This window comes from Trichomycterus rosablanca, chromosome 13 (assembly GCF_030014385.1).
Source record: "Trichomycterus rosablanca isolate fTriRos1 chromosome 13, fTriRos1.hap1, whole genome shotgun sequence".
NCBI lineage: Eukaryota > Metazoa > Chordata > Actinopteri > Siluriformes > Trichomycteridae > Trichomycterus > Trichomycterus rosablanca.
The window spans coordinates 2,202,009-2,219,195 of record NC_086000.1 but is presented as its reverse complement, the minus strand read 5'-3'; the positions used below and the strand labels follow the sequence as shown (position 1 = coordinate 2,219,195).

General features: G+C 36.4%; 1 long non-coding RNA gene and 1 pseudogene across 1 annotated transcript; one reads left to right on the top strand and one right to left on the bottom strand.

Moving 5' to 3' along the window:
- Positions 1-1,022: 1,022 nt before the first annotated feature.
- LOC134325630 (up-regulator of cell proliferation-like) lies at positions 1,023-7,203 on the top strand (annotated as a pseudogene).
- Positions 7,204-12,064: 4,861 nt separating this feature from the next.
- Positions 12,065-13,330, bottom strand: LOC134325311 (uncharacterized). The gene is made up of 3 exons (XR_010014285.1): positions 13,240-13,330; positions 12,964-13,011; positions 12,065-12,092 (listed from the first exon to the last, which is right to left on the bottom strand). It is a non-coding gene; the product is annotated as an uncharacterized LOC134325311 (long non-coding RNA).
- Positions 13,331-17,187: the final 3,857 nt, after the last annotated feature.

Sequence of the window (17,187 nt, the reverse complement as noted above, 5' to 3'; positions counted from 1 at the left end):
GTTTTTGTTCTTCTCTAAGCATATATTTCTAAGAAACTCAGATTTTTTTTCTTCCCTCCAGTGCTCTCCTACTGGATGTAATGAAAACCTGTGGTGACTGCGCTCACAATGTCTAGAACTCACCAACAGACTTATTCTACCCCAGAATGAACTAAAACATTGAACTCAAATTACATTCTTTATGGTTTTTACTTGTTATTGTTTTTGTTAGAAATTAATTTGAACTTACTGCAAACAATATGAGGTTAGGTTGTAAAATCCCAACTGTGAATTGAATATTGCAGTATGATTGTAGTCATACTGTGTACAACACTGATCAGGGAAGGGCATTAATGTGTCCTTACACAGGAATGTAGTTCTCCCAGATTTCTCCACCCTTATTGTCACAATGATTTTTACTTTCGACTTTGCAGTATAATATAACCATACAGTGTCCAAATGTGAGCATTATATTTTGCTTTAACACAAGTGTAGCCCATCCAGTTTACATGTCTGTTTAAATTTTTTTAAATTTTAATTTAAAGCTGATTTACTGAAGCATGAAAAACAGTAACAGCATCAAGATGTAAACTAATCAAGATGTAAACATCCGAGTGTCATTATCTTTGGTAAGCACAAAGAATTTTTGGTAACTGTTATTCGTTACTTTACAAGTTGATGCAATTGTCTTTATTGAAAAAGTTTAACAGATGTTTTTTTTTTTTTTTACCTGTGTATTATCTGTTTAAGAAACATTCAAATATTAAATTTAAAAAAATTAATTTTTTTACTTTAGTGTGTAGGTTTCTAACAACTAGTTTATAAGATGCAGAATTTAAACACTTCACTTATTTAAAAATTCCAAAACATTTAAGCACATTCAGCATCCACCTCTAAAAATTCCTGGACAAAATGTTTATGGCTTTCAAGTACATATGCAAAAAAGAGCTATTGTGATTTAAGCTATTTAAACCATAATACATGGGCCATTTACATTTTTACACTTTCAATCACAGTTTGGGATGAAGCACTGTTCACCCATCATGGATGGTAATGATGTTACATTTCTATCAGAATAATGCAAGTTTTATTAACTGATCTATTTACACAAGCTGATAATCATTGTGTACACACACATAAATACAATTGGCCATTTTATACAGATGTCTTCTATAGAGTTTTATTTTCCAATTTAAGAAGATGTAAGAAGTTTATGAAACAATTTTGCAATGATAATAATGCACAACCTTCATGACAAATTGACTACAGAGGCTCAAAACACTTTTACTGCACTTTAAGTAATATAATCGAGCAAAAATCATCATTTGATCATTTATTGAAGGAATAAAACAAAAACAGTGTTTGAAATTATTTGAAATAGTGAAATCGTAATAAATTAGGCAGGGTTAGCTCAGTGGTTAATGTACTAGACAAGTATTCAGAAGGCTGCAGGTTCAAGCCCCACCACTGCTAAGTTACCACTGTTGGGCCTCTAAGCAAAGCCCTTAATCTTAATTGCTTGGACAGTATTCAGTCACAATTGTTAGTTGATTTGTACAAAAGGTGATTTGTACACTTCTGGTTTTTGTGAGAACAAATATGTTTTGCCTGCAGCTTGGACCAGCTTTAAATATCAGGGTCTAAACTTCAAACATGTTGTGATAGGGATTTTATTCCACTATGGACTTTTGTCATTCCAATCCACATGACTTGCAGTCATTTCTAATTAAAATAAGCATGAGGGGATGCTGTTGTCTCACTGGCATGTTTGACGAAATGCATTTACACACAAAGTAATGGGATTGGTAAAAATGCCTTTGTTGAGTGAAGCAAAAATGATTAATTTAATTAAATCTTATGAAAACAACAGTTCTTAGTGTCACTAACAGTCATTGGTCAGTGACCACAGTGTCAGACCACAATCACAAACTAAATATTTGACTTACTTCATACTTAGAATGCACATATGCACAGGTCACATGTCAGTTATTGTAGAAGCAGCACCAGAACTGATTAGGATATTAACCTCAGACTTAAACAAACAATTGTTAATGGACAAGTCCCCAATAGTAGACTATAGTCTACATGTACTACAGAATGAAAGTGTTGATTAAGAGCTGGAAATATGTGTTTTGTATTTGAGTTGTTAATGAAAAGGCCCTAAATAAAATTCACTTGAGTGTGGATTGCCATAAAATTGAAATCATACAATGCTATTATTTTTTGACAGTCAGCCATTACTCTTCTGCCTAACCAATATAAGGTATAAAACAGCTCTGACTGGTTTAGTCTGTAGCTCAACAGACTTCAGTTACACCTAATTATGTCAATGTAAATATTTATTTTGTTCTGTTTTGTTTCTTCCCCCAACAGATATTTTTGAGAAACTGTTATAAGCAACAGTGCTGAAGGAAAACGGCCTGTCACAGATAACATTGAAAGTAGGAATACTGTAAAACTTCTATTCAAGTATTTTTATCCATGCATATAATTAGTGATGTATAAATCATAAAAAATACAAGTATTTCACCAGAAATGTACGTCACAATATTTTATACTTTATACACCACTGTGTATACTGTATACAGGGGATGGACAAAATAAAATAAAACCTAAAACATTGGATCTAGAGCAGCTTTATTTATTTAATTCGCAAAAAGCTTTTATATCCGTTTATGCCAATGCAAATATTTGAACCAGGTCTAAAATTATAGGACATTAAATGTGTCACTTGGTTATTTTTTTTTATTCAGTGTGTTCCATTCAGCAACTCAACAGTTATTGTGCATTAAAATGAGCAAAATTGTTCCCTGTAAAGTAAGTGTAAAAAAGTAAGTTTCCTCTTACAAAATCAACATAAATAAGAATTTAACAGGGAATCCTTTTGGATAAATGTAATAAATTGTTTGTGGTGAGGATAAAAGAGGTGAAGATCTTGCTGGGCTGTCTGCTTTCCAGAACTTGATTACAACAATTTAAAGTCTATTTAACAAATTAGCGCTTATTCCTTGTCAGTAAGCTTCTTCTTTGCTGATACTGTTTGTCTGACAAATGCTGGCATGACTTTTGAGACTTTTAGTAATTTAAGCATCTACTGATTGAACTTTTTTAGTTGCCATATTTCACTTTGTAATTCTAGATATCATATTTTAATTGTCAGAGCTCTCAGAGTTAATACATACTATTCATAGATTTTTATTCTAACAGACGTGCATCTGTCATTTAATAACTTTAAAGTGATACTCCTTATCCACATATTTTTTTTTTTAGTATACCAGACTGTATTTTTATTTATTTAAAATCTTTAGGCTACTGACAGTCTTACATTTTGTTTTGCATATTGCTCATAGTGCTAAACTGTGGCTCAAGATCCAATCCAACGCCCCCAGGGCAGCTTGGAGGTAAGTTAGTGTTAAGTTTGTAACGGTAGCATAAAGGGGCATATAGTTGTGTTTTTTTCTATTTGTGTCACATTAGTGTGAAAAAGTTAATACCCATTTCTACAACCCCAAATCAGAAAAAAATTGGGACAGCATGTAAAATGCAAATAATAAACCTAAACCTGAATAAAAATGAACCTGAGATATTTTATGTTTTTTCTGCTCAACTTCATTTCATTTATTAACAAACATCCATTCCTGCATTTCAGGCCTGCAACACATTCCAAAAAAAGGTGGGACAGTAAAGCATTTACCACTTTGTAATGTCGCCGTTCCTTTTCACCACTTAAAAGAGATTTTGGCACCGAAGTGACCAAGTGATTTACTGTTTCAGCTTTTATTTTCTCTCAATCTTCCTGCAAACACGTCTTAAGATGTGCAGCAGTACGGGGTTCAAAATTCTCCACACGTTCTCTATTGGGGACAGGTCAGGACTGCAGGCAGGCCGGTCCAGCACCCGTACCCTCTTTTTCCGCAGCCACACCTTTGTATTGTGTGCAGCAGGTGGTTTTGCATCGTCTTGTTGAAAAAATGCCTAAACATCCCTGGAAAACACCACGTCTTGAAGGCAGCACATGTTGCTCCAAGATCTCAATGTACTTTTCTGCATTAATGCTGCCATCACAAAAGTGTAAATATCCTTTGCCACAGCCCCATACCATGACAGACCCTGGCTTTTGAATAACAGCCTGCATGGTCTTTTTCGTCTTTGATCTGGAGCTGGAATGCCGATTCATCTGAACGCAATACATGTTTCTACTGTGTGATGGTCCATCCTAGATGCCTCCGAGCCCAGAGAAGTCAACGCCGCTTCTGGACATGGTTAACATAAGTCTCTTTCTTTTTTTTTTACGTTTTAAGTGCCATTTGTGCAGTAACTCCATATTGCAGAGCTTGATATAGGTTTGCCAGAGTAATCTGAATGCAGTGCCATCTGAGGCATGGAAGATCACTGAAATTCCTCCTGATTCCTTAAATGGTTTAATGATATTCTGCACTGTAGAAAGAGAAATATGCAAATGCATTCTGATCTTTGAGGTTCATTGTTTTTAAACATTTTAATAATTTTCTCACACATTTGTTGACAAACTGGAGATCATCTGATCATCTTTACTCATCAGAGTCTTTCCAGGTTTATTAATAAATGAACTGAAGTTAAGCAGACAAAACATGAAATATCTTGGGTTCAAACCATGGCTGGCACCGATCCAATATTCTGTATCAGTATAAATTTTAAATATAAAAACAGCAGTTTTGCATAAGTGTGATGTTGTAGGTTATGTATTCTCGCAAACGTTACACAGATTTTATTGCAGCACATTTTTTAAAAGCTTCATATTTTTTCTAATAACACTAATATTAAATTAAAATATTCTTTATTCACAGAGACTCTTTTATTACTTCTAAGAAAACTGGGACTTGAAAAGTACTACCCTAACAAGCTGACTCTAAAATCTTTACTGGAGATCAACAGTGCCAGTGTGGCTGATGAAGAAGTGGACTCACTTAAAGCATTACCATGGGCCTTCCTAAAAAAGCTACTGATGGTGAATTCTAATTCAAGATCTTTACTCTGTGCACCTGATGAAAATGATGAAACAAATGACCTGTTTGCTGATGAGGAAAGCGATAGTGGACCAAACACTCTAGATCTTTACGCTGCCCTCTTTGCTTGTGCAGACAGTTTCCTCCAGCAAGAAATGGTCCTGAAAATGTCAATGTGCCAGTTTGCAGTACCCTTCATATTACCTCAGGGAGCTCATGATCAGTGCACACTTATGTTATGGGCTCTGAGAGGTATCATGAAAGAATGGCGTCCCCATTCAATGTCTGAATCCAAAGGCTTTGTTGAAGACAGCGTTGTTCATGCACAAATTCCCCTGATCTCATTTGTGCGTTTAAGTAACTGCAGCTTGTCCAAGTCCCAAGTTTTAAATCAAGTGCTCAATAAATCTCAGCAGCATCCCGATTTCTTTTCCCACCGAGAAATGATTGGAGGCTCTACTCCCAGAGTGATCGCTAATGGCATGGTTGAAATATGCTGGAATCTGCCATGTGGGAACAGCAGCATTGATGTCTTTCCTGAACCAGTGGCTATTGTGAATTTACGAGGAGATGTTTGTACTTTTGAGACACAATTTTGTTTCCTTACTCGAGTCTCAGCTGCTGTCTTTGTGTTCCTGGACAGTGTTGATCAAAAAGAGCAAAGGCTTATTGCCACTTTACAGGAAATAAAGTCCAAAATGTTTTTTGTGCTAAATACTCATGGAAATATGAGTCAGAATGCAAAGTCATCTATTGAAGCAGCAGTTGATACACTGCAGTTAGACAGAGAACATGTCATTAGAAAAAGTCAAAAAGTCAATCTGGCTAGTTTCTCAAATATGATCCAATCAACCATCAGGAAAGTGGTAAACAAGCATCATAAATCATGTAAAATTGACTCAATGAAAGAGGTTGCTCATGAATTAGGTATTGCCATTGATGAAACTCAAAGCACTGCCTCTGTATCAGCAGAGAGAAAAGCAGAGGAAATCATGAAAACTATTGGAGTTCGACAAATAACAGACTATAAAAACACACAGCTGCCACTACAAGGTGAAAACTGTAGAAGACTGGCTCAGATTCAAAAAGAGCAATGCAGATTAAAAAATGTAGGAGAACAGAGCTTGGAGATGTACAAGGTTGAACTTCAAAAAGAAAAAGACGAGATTTTGAACAAACAAAGCCAGTACACAATGACGAAAGTAATGAATGTCTTCATAAATGCTTTAATGACATTTAACAATACAGAACGAGCCTTCTTTCTCAAATGGTTGGGACTAAAGTTGGACATGCGATCGAGAAAAGACATGTCAAAACTTCGACACAAATACACAGAGTGTGAACAAATGAAAGACAGAGATGCCATTAAGCAATTAGACAAAGAGCTTCTTGATAGCTCTCTTGGCATAGAGCATTACATGAGAGAAATGGGACAAATCTATGAGACAGCATCATTTAATTCAACTAACATATCTGACCAAATTAAAAATCTCCCCAGTGTGGCAGCAAAGTTACTTCTGGATGGTTTTCCTCTTGAATTACTGGATGGAGATGCATCAAATATACCAGAGAAATGGGTGAGGGATGTTCTCAAAGAGCTTCACAGGATGGTTGGGCAGAAAAGCCGTTTGTTGGTTCTGACTGTGTTAGGAGTTCAGAGCACCGGTAAATCAACGCTGCTCAACACAATGTTCGGCGTTCAGTTCGCTGTCAGCAGTGGTCGATGCACCCGCGGCGCCTACATGCTGTTTCTTCCTGTGGGTGAAGACTTCAAGGAGGAGCTACAATGTGACTTTGTCCTTTTAGTTGATACTGAGGGTTTGAAATCACCCGCACTGGCAAAACTGGAGGACAGTTATGAGCATGACAATGAACTGGCCACATTTGTGATTGGTCTTAGTGACGTGACCATCATTAATATAGCAATGGAGAACTCCACAGAGATGAAAGATGTCCTGCAGATAGCAGTTCATGCTTTTTTACGGATGAAGGAAGTCGGAAAGAAAAAAGCTTGTTATTTTGTTCACCAGAATGTTGCTGGTGTATCAGCACATGACAAAAACAAGACAGACAGGAAACAGCTACTGGAGCAATTAAATGAGATGACAGTAATTGCAGCACAAATGGAAAAGCAACCTCATGTGAATAAATTTACTGATGTTTTGGATTACGATGTGGAAAAGAATAACTGGTACATACCAGGCCTATGGCATGGCACACCACCAATGGCACCAGTTAACACAGGCTACAGTGCAGCCGTTTTAGATTTTAAGAAAAACCTCTTGGAGATGCTTAAAGCAAGAAAAAATGAAGAACCCTTTCAAATCCCAGAATTCTTGAAGTTTGTGAGCAGCTTATGGAGAGCGGTGAAGTTTGAGAACTTTATCTTTAGTTTTAGAAACACTCTTGTGGCTCATGCCTATGAAAACCTTTGTAAAGAGTATTCTGAATGGGAGTGGTCCTTCAGAAGACACATCCTCGACTGGCTTTCAAGTGCAACAGTTGAAATATCTAACACTAACACCAATGCAGCATCAGTTCATGAAGTTGTTGACCCACTGCAGGACAATGCAGCAAAAGAGATTGCATCTCAAGTGGAGGTAATTAATAAAAAATTAAAAGACTACTACAGAAGGAAGGATCGACATGTACATTTGGTGGAAAAGTACAAAACAGATTTTGCTAATAGTATCAAATTTCTGGAGAGTGAACTGAAGGATGAAGTGAGAAGAAAATTGGACGCTGCTGTTGAGATGAAAACAAACAAAAAGAAAGTAGAAGAGATTCACAGAAAGCAAGCTGCCGAGATCGAGCAGCAAGTCCTGCAGCTACTGGAAAATAACAAACATCGTAAAGATGAGATGTCTGATGACGATCTCAAAGCTGTTTTTGATAGCATGTGGAAAACAGAGGTCACAAACATCAGTGGTCTACCTGAAAAAGATGTTCCAGCTGATGTCTTTAAGCATTTGCGGGCAGGTTTAGCACATCGCAAGGTCACAGAGGACTTGCAAAAAGTTCGTAATTTAACACAATGTGGGCGAGATGAATTTAAGGTTAAAGATGAACATGTAAAAGCATGGAAAAAAGTAAAACAATTCTTTACCAATCACAGTGCAAAGCAATATCTTAAAGAAATTGCAATTAATGTTATTAATAACTGCACCAAAATAATTGAACAACATGCTCAGTCAAAAAATGATTATCAAGAAACATTTACAAAAGATGTACTTCAGGAAGCTGATAAACAACTAAAAGATGCAGGCTCCAAAATTAGAACCAAATTTGAACTAGATCTTAAATTGCACATTTGCGGCATTGCCTCTCGAAAATTCCTTGAAATGCACAAGAAATTCCTAGACGAGCAAGATCCTTTAAAACATTTAAATAAATTTAAAGTCAAGTATCTATCGGACTTCATTGATCTGTACAGAAAAAATGACCAGTGTCAGAGAAAAGCACAAGACTTCGTTCAGCTTTGTCTCAAACCAGCAGTGATTGACTACATTGATCAGTCCCTCGGAACCGACATTGTTGATGCAGTTTTAGAGAACAATCCCACTAAGTATGGTTCACGAGTGCTGTTTCAGTACACCATTCAGAAAGAGATGCTGGAAAAATTTGACTTTAATGAGTTTGTTGAGTACATTTTGCATTATAAGACTTACGTCAAAAACTGGATATTGACTCACATCTCTGATTGCTTTTCCAAAGACAAAACTTTAGAGAAATTAAAAACAAAGAAACTAAATATCATAAGTGAAACTATCATGACAACAGTGGAATCTTTGAAATATGAAGATGATGGGTCTCCTTTGCCCAACAATGCAGAAGGTACAGCAAAGTTCATCAAGAAGTTTTGCAAAGCTCTCAGCAATGTTCTTTCAATCTCCATGAACACGGTAGAAGGAGTTCTTTTTCAGAACACAAGCTGCTGCAATCCATTTACCAAAAGTCTCATAGAATGTTTAAATGATTTGAAACAGGAACTAAAAGAAGAGATTTCAAGATCATCTGATGTTACTGAGACACTGACAAAAGTGTCTATAAAACCACAAGATGAGCTCTTCAAGAGGGTGTTTGGTTGTGGTAAGAAGTGTCCATTTTGCACAACCCCATGTGAGGCAGGAGGAAAGAAACATTCACAACACCATGCAGCTGTGCACAGATCACAAGGACTCAGCGCATACACAAATCTGAGTACTAACATCCTCTCTGAAGAGATTTGTACATCCAGTGTACATGGCAATGGGGCATTTCAAAATCATGAAACAAATTTCCAACCTCATCCCTGCAAAGACTACCGCACCATCTACCCAGACTGGCATATTGCTCCCGACATGTCTGCTGAGGCGTCTGATTACTGGAAGTTTGTGCTGGTGACATTTAATGACAAATTTGCTGAAAGATACGAAGCACTGCCAGCTGTGTATCCAGATGAATGGAAGAACATCACTAAAGACCAGGCTCTTACTAGTCTAAAGAACACCTTTAACATTACTTAAGACAGACATTTTAATGATTTTTTCTTGTGTTCATTTCATTTTTTTTTCATTTTAGATTTTTTTGGTTTTGATACGTTATGGATTTGTGTTCATATAGTTGATTATGAATGACTTTGTGCCAATATTAAACCTAATAGAACCTGATTATAGTTTGAACATACATTTGTGTATTTAGAAATACACAACAGCATAGATTGTTAATAATGTCAAGATAAGATAATCATAAGTTTGTTGTGAGTGCTATTACTAAACTTTTATTAAGTTGTGAGTGCTATTACTAAACGTTTAGTAAGTTGTGGGTGCTCTTACTAAACAAGTGCTATTACTAAACCTTTATTAATCATAAATGTTTCAGCTCTTAGTATGTAATGTTTTTGAGTCTGACTGTAAAAAAAACCAGAAATATATATTCTTACACTGCCTGTCACAACTGCCTGTGTTTTAGTCATTACTTATGAATGTATATTTACAAAAATTTATAAAGTTTATAAAGAACATGACATTTCTTTGTTCTTTTCATTCCAATGCCTGTAAAACCTTTTACAAAAATTTTTTCACATGCATTTCACATAATGTCATAATTTTTACATTTGTACATTGTGAACAATATGAGATTAGGTTTTAAATTGTAACTGTGAATTAAAAATTGCAGTATGATTGTAATCATACAGTGAACAACTCTGACCAGGGAGGGGCATTAATATGTTCTCCTTTCAGTGTTCTCCACCCTTAGTTTGCAAACCTTGTCTCAATAAGCTTACTTTTGACTTTGGAGTACAGTATAATGTAACCAAGTAGTTTATAAGATGCAACACTTCACTAAAAATTCCAAAACATGTAAGCTCATGCAGCATCCACCTCTAAAAAATCCTGGACAAAATGTAAATCCAAGTAGTAGTAGTGAAGGTACATATGCAAAAAAAAAGATCCATTGTGATTTAGGCTATTTAAACCATAATACATGGGCTATTTTAATTTTTTACACTTTTAATCACAGTTTAAGAAGTAAGCACTATTCACCCATCTTGTGGCCCATGCGTATGACAGTTCAAAGATCTAACACTCAGTCTTTAGAACAAATCTGATACATACCTGGGCAGAGGGCTGAGCTTGTGGTGGATGCAATGTTATAATAATGCATTGTTAAGCATTCTGTTTTATTTAATACACCTAATTTAATACACGGTACCAAGCACGACCACCAGATAGAGCTAAAGTACCACGGAGCAGTTGTTGACGTCCACCTGGCCTTAGAAAGGCACTTTAAAGAAGAATAAAAATACAACATGATACAGCTGGTGGTTAAAACCATAAGTACTCTTTTCTTTTGCACTCATCTCCAGTCTTCAACGTTTCTTCAATAAGTGACACATAATAGATCCAAACACTGGCTTACGCCTGTGTATGATGGTAGGAAGGGTGAGGGTGTTTGGGCTTTAATTCCCAGGAACAACTTTTAATTATTTCCAATTAGTCCTACTTGTAGTCCAATCTCTATACACACTTCAGGTTCCTTTTTAGATTATCACATTTTTACAAACATACATTTAGTAACTAGATGTTTCGCATATTTCAGATGTTGACATTCATGATGAGGTTCCATGCAGATAATAAAAAATTGTTTAGAAAGGTCACACTGTACAACAGAACATTGTACCACCACTCATACAGACTCTATAAACCTTAAACCCATAAACCTCCATAACAGGCACTTTGCAAACACATGGGAGCTTTACCAAGAGCTTTCTTGGTCTTGTAGAGTTTTCATTGACATCCATGATTCCACAGTTTGATACCTTTTTAATAGTCTTTCTCAAATGTATAGATTTTAATTTAGCCTTTTAGACCATGGTTTAAGTACTGGACTAATAATTAAAAGGCTGCAGTTCAATTCCAATTACTGCCAGCTGGAGGGGTACCCAAAACACTATTGTGTTGTTATACATGTTTCAGTTCCATAATACAAAAGCTTTCTTGTGGAAGTGGGAGGTCAATTCTGTTTGGTACTGAAATGCAGTGTGATTTTTAAAACTAAAACTAATAAAAAATAATAAATTATTAAATAAGAATTAAATAATGGTTTCATTTTAAAACCTAAACAGACACACTGGTGTGTAGGCCTACAATCCCAAATCCTATATATCTGAAACAGTTTGAAAATAAGTTATTAAAATTGTAAATCTGCTGAAACTTTAATTTTGTTGTGTTTCATCTGTTTCCACTGTGTCTGTGACTATAGACTTACTGTGAAAAGGTAGGTCTGCTGATGTTCCTCGTTGATAAAGATGCAATTCTGTAAGAAATAACTCTAGCTGTGCTCTGAGCAGAGAATAATCTAAGATTTTCTGTCCACAGTTTCTCTCTAAAGCAAGAATTAATGTGTTCATTATTAATACAGTGCATTACTTCTTCAAAGAAAGTGTAAAAATAAATTTACATTTCCATACAGTACTCAGAGAAAGTAAAGTTACCTTTTACCATGGGGCACGGAGCATGTGTGGGTGTGTGTCTTCATGTTGCCTCAGGTCAATTTCATATTCCGATGCACAGATTTTCATCAGACTGACACAGATTCCTGAGACGTTGAGCACTTTTCAGGTTCAGTGCTAAGCTGACTGGCACACTTTAATTACACGGATCACATTTACCGCGTTTAATTACCCCCCTCGTCCTTGAACGCCCAGACAAAGAACAATCATAATTATCAACTGACAATAAAGTTTCACTAAGCCCTTCAGATGTCAAATGTGGTACAGTGTGGCTTAGAAGATGTTCAGTTCAGCACTGGGTCAAAGTGTTTTTTCCCCAGGCTGACATACTTGCTTTTACGACTACTACTAGCTTTACACAAACACACACTTAGCCTAACCTCACAACATACACACAGGCACTGGGATAATGTCATAGTTCTAGCAATGCACTCGGTTGAAACGTTTTAGTCTCATTTAAGCTCTTTAATCTGAAGAATAAGAACAAAATGAAAGGTTTAATTTGAATGAAACTGTGATATCTCTGTTTTGTAATTAATTTTACTACATAAAATGTACAGCAAATAAAATTGTGTTACGGTGTGTACAGGTAACATTTATGATTTTTGTATTAACGATTATGACATTTTTGTTACAGTTTGGGCTATTAAATAAGCTGGACTCATATACTAAAAATATACATTAAATGTAAAATATACATTATTGTAACTTTGCCTAAATTTCCTTCTGGTTTAAAAATTTATTTAATCTTTCTATCATAAATGTATCAAGTTTTAAATCTAAATGTTTTATGTTTGTTGGGAGTTGAAAAGTACATTTATTTGATTAATAATAATGTGTTGTGATTTGTTATAAACAACAAAGGGGCATATAGGATGTTTTTTTTTTAAATATATTGTTTTTTTGTGTGTTTAGACATATGACAGGTCAGTAGATAAATAAAAATAAAGTAATAAAGAATAAAGTAATAAAAAGAAAATGGAAAAAAAAGAAGTAGGAATTTACCTCAGCGACCGTTGGTCCAGCTCCTGTGCGGAACACCGTTACGTACTTCTGAGGGACAATATAGGATTAATAAACAGCGTTTATTCGATTTAAAAATAACAAAATATTCCCTTTTTAAAGCTATATCTTCTAGATATAAATGATTACCCTTATAAACTAATATATTTTAAATCAATTATACATCTTAATAACGATAAAACTTAATTAATAAACAGTCGACGGTTATTGAAGTGAAGTGTACTTGAAAAGGAAAAGCTAAACTGCGGTCAACATTACCTCAGCCTTGTAAAAATATAAAACATATATTAATTATAACGAATATTTCTTGTTTGACAAGAATTGAGTGTAAATATTTATGAAATGTAATTTTATTTATTTATTTGATTAACGAACTTTCTTAAGTAACACTAGGCTGCGTCCCGATTCGCACACTAGGCACTGAATAGTGTACAAAAACAGCAGAAGCGTCATGGTGTAGTGTACACTATCTAGTAGACTATTGTGCAAAATAGGACGTGGCGCGAGTGTGTCCGTCGCGTGCACGACCGAGAGCTGAAATTCCCGCCACAAACACAAAACCCAAAGCTATAGCCAGATGCCGTGTAGAGCCAGCTCCAAAATTATTGGCACCCTCGGTAAAAGTGCTTAATTAACTTGATCTCAAGCTAAACATATAAAAGAAATCAACCACTTATTCATATTCACTAAGCAAGTATTCCTGGTCAGGATCATGGTGGGTCCACTATGGACACAATTGACATGGTGACAATTCTGTGCAATTCAGTCATTCTCTCAATCACACCTGGAGGTGTGGACATCACCTTGTTTTCAGTGGTGGTGGGAGGAAACTAGACTGCCAGGTGGAAACCTTCATGTACATGGGAAGAACATACAAAACTCCTTAAAGACAAGAACCAAAAAACAACAAATTGAACCCAGGGCCTCGGGAACCATGCTGTTGAGCGTGGCCTACAGATGTGGCCTAGTGGTTAAGTTACTGGACTAGTAAGCCAAAGGTTCCTAGTTCAAGCCCCACCACTGCCAGGCTGACACTGTTGGCCCCCTGGGCCCTTAACCCTCAATTGCTTAGACTGTATACTGTCACAGTACTGTAAGTCGCTTTGGATAAAAGCGTCTGCTAAATGCTGAAAATGTAAAAGTAAAACTTAGTGGTTAGCACTATCCCCAGGTGAGGTGGTCCGGGTCCTTTCTGTGTGGAGTTTGCATGTTCTCCCCGTGTCTGCGTGGGTCTCCTCCGGGAGCTCCAGTTTCCTCCCAGAGTCCAAAGACGTGCAAGTGAGGTGAACTGGAGATACAAAATTGTCCATGACTGTGTTTGACATTGAACTTGTGAACTGATGAATCTTGTGTAATGAGTAACTACCGTTTCTGTCATGAATATAACCAGAGTGTGTAAAACATGACGTTAAAATAATAAAAATAATAATAAATATGTCTGTTAAAACATAGAAGAATTTTAATAAAAACAATGATTGTTAGGAAACAATATCTCTCTAAAAATGTATAATGCGTCACTGCAATGCAATTGGAAGATACTTTTTTCTATTTTTGTGCCAAGCTGGTCATTTTTGTAGCTTAGCTGCAAACTATCTGCTTGTACTTACAAAATAAATCTATGCTGGCTTGACATGTACGTTTCTAGAGCAATTTACAGTCTAGTTAATATAAAACCCAATCAAGAAATAAAAGAACATAATGTTTGTGAGGGTGGAGTGTATGTTTGACTAGCTAAGCTGATATTAAGTACAGTTTGAAACTCATCTTGGAGTCATTCATGTAGTAAGCCGTTTCGCTGTCAATCATGCTTCTTGGGAATTTTACAATTTTCCCTATATCATTTTTTCCCTTTAGAAACCAGGTTTCTCTTAAGGACGTCAATGAAGTCAGGTGTGCATAGCTCACACACCCACACAATTCTTTTTAAATCCCATTTCCACAACATCTCCACCCTGCTGTCAATTCATTTCTTCCTTTTCTTTGTCAAGCCGAGTCTGGAACGTACCTTTAAGGCGTAATTACTATATCATTTTGGAGATTTGATTTGGCACAGTTTTTAAGTCAGGTGCCCTTACTGAGGCAGCCTTCTATCTGGGCTTGGGACCATTGCTAAAAGGTGGATTGATATGTGTCCCCCATGGCTAGGTTCTCATGACTGTAATTGTGAGCTAAGCCCAGGATTCAGACCCATTGAGCTCAGGAAGTGTTGTTACCAGCAGCGTGGTTCTTACCATTCTGCCACATGAGCTCACAAAGTTGTATTGTAAGGAAAAAACTACAGGGGACTGACAGGGTAAGTTTGGCATACATGATATTGAAACCAAAATCACATACCAATAACCTTCACTCGTTTAGGAAGCATTCCCAAAAAGATTTTCAAGTGTGTTTTGGGCCCAGCAGTTCCCACATGTGGAGAAACTTCCACCTGTTACAAGCCAGGACCATAACGTTCCAAAAAACATGAGGAAAACATCTACAAATTAGTATTCAGGAATAAAAACTGGCTACACAAATGTGTTCTCGCATGAACACACACATATGCAGACTGTAACATGGAACAAAGCAGCCAGGTTTTGACAGATGCTTTGTAATGTAATGCTGACTGACCTTTAGAAGACAAAAAATGTGTGAGAACAAAATCTGCAAGTGTCCTCAACTTTGTCTTCATTTGTCAAACCGTACACTGTGTGTGTGTGTGTGTGTGTGTGTGTAGTGAAGCAGGAAGCATTGGTGCTGGGTTGTAATTACAGTGCAGACACCAGCTGCTGTTTCTGCATTCCTACACACACCGATGCTGCCAACAGAGGTCATGACTTACCTTAGACACGCACAAACACACCAGTAAAAACATGCATTTACCATGTTTAATGTTTGACTCAGAAACAGTCAGGAATTTTATTGGAAATGAGGATTGAAATGAAGATGATAATAATAAATGGAAAATTTTTAATTACTAAGTAAGCAGGTATTATGGGTGCCACACAGCGCTAGAATCCTAGGGACTTTTGATGCATTCTTGTTTGTGATTACTGTCTGTTAGAAGTTTGGAATGCTTTTCATGTATGTTGGGGCTTTTGGCTTTTTCTTAGACCTCCCAAAACATGCCGAAGGTGAAATGGCTACTGTAAAAAAAACCTTATTTGTAAGTGATTGAATGAATGAATTAATTAATGAATATGAAGGAATGAATGTGTGCAGTGTCCTGTGATGGATTATTCCCTGGTCTAAACTGTGTTTCTGTCTTGCACATTGTGTTTTCATTTGGCGCCACATTCATTGCCACCCTGATTGGCATTAAATAATTACAGTAGAATAGCAAATCCATTTTTTGAGCATGTTTACGATATATTTTAAATAAAAGCTCACCAACAGTTGCCCCTGTATGTTAGTTGGTGAGTCAACAAATGTCTGAGTGTTAATTGTATTGCATTCATGTTATTTGCCCAATGTTTGGGTGACCCCAGACCTTAGTTAACCCTGACTAGTTTGTAAAAATAAATAAATGAATAGATATTTTTATTAAATACATAAACCCTTGTTAAATTCTGGTATTAAAGGATTACTGTTTCAATTACAGTAGACTCGAATGGCTTCTTCTCATCGACTGACTCAGTAAGAAACAATGCGAGCAATAACAGAGTATTATGTGTTCTCAAACAACACAGTGCTCCAAATTCTTAAAAGCAAGCTGCACTTCTTTTTTGCATGCACTTGAAGTGAACTGCTTTGACCTTTTGGCTTACAGAAAAAACCTTGAGAATGAGAAACCAACATATTTTGACTTGTTGGACTCTTGCCTGGCATCTTGGCATAGCTGGATTCCTGAAACCGCCCTGAGTGCTGAAACATAAACAGAAAAGAAAACTAGGGTGAGCAACACGGAAGCAGCTAGTGACGAGTGGGTACATGCGCGCCTCCATACTGGTAGGTGTGATCTTTCGCTCGAAATTCTGTTACATTATTGCGTTCAGCCAAACCCCGCCAGGCAAAATCCTGAGTGTATAAAGAGGTTTACAACCTTATAACCTTTCTTTGACTATATATCAACCACACCCACACCATCCAGGTTGTTTATCCCTCTAGCAGTCTGTGGTTGTACATGTAGTCTGTTATCTACACAGTGTACTCACCTAGGTTCAGAAGTTCAGGGGAATCTTCTCCTCCCGTTTGACCTTTTCATATTTTTATTCATCCCTCCTGCTTTCT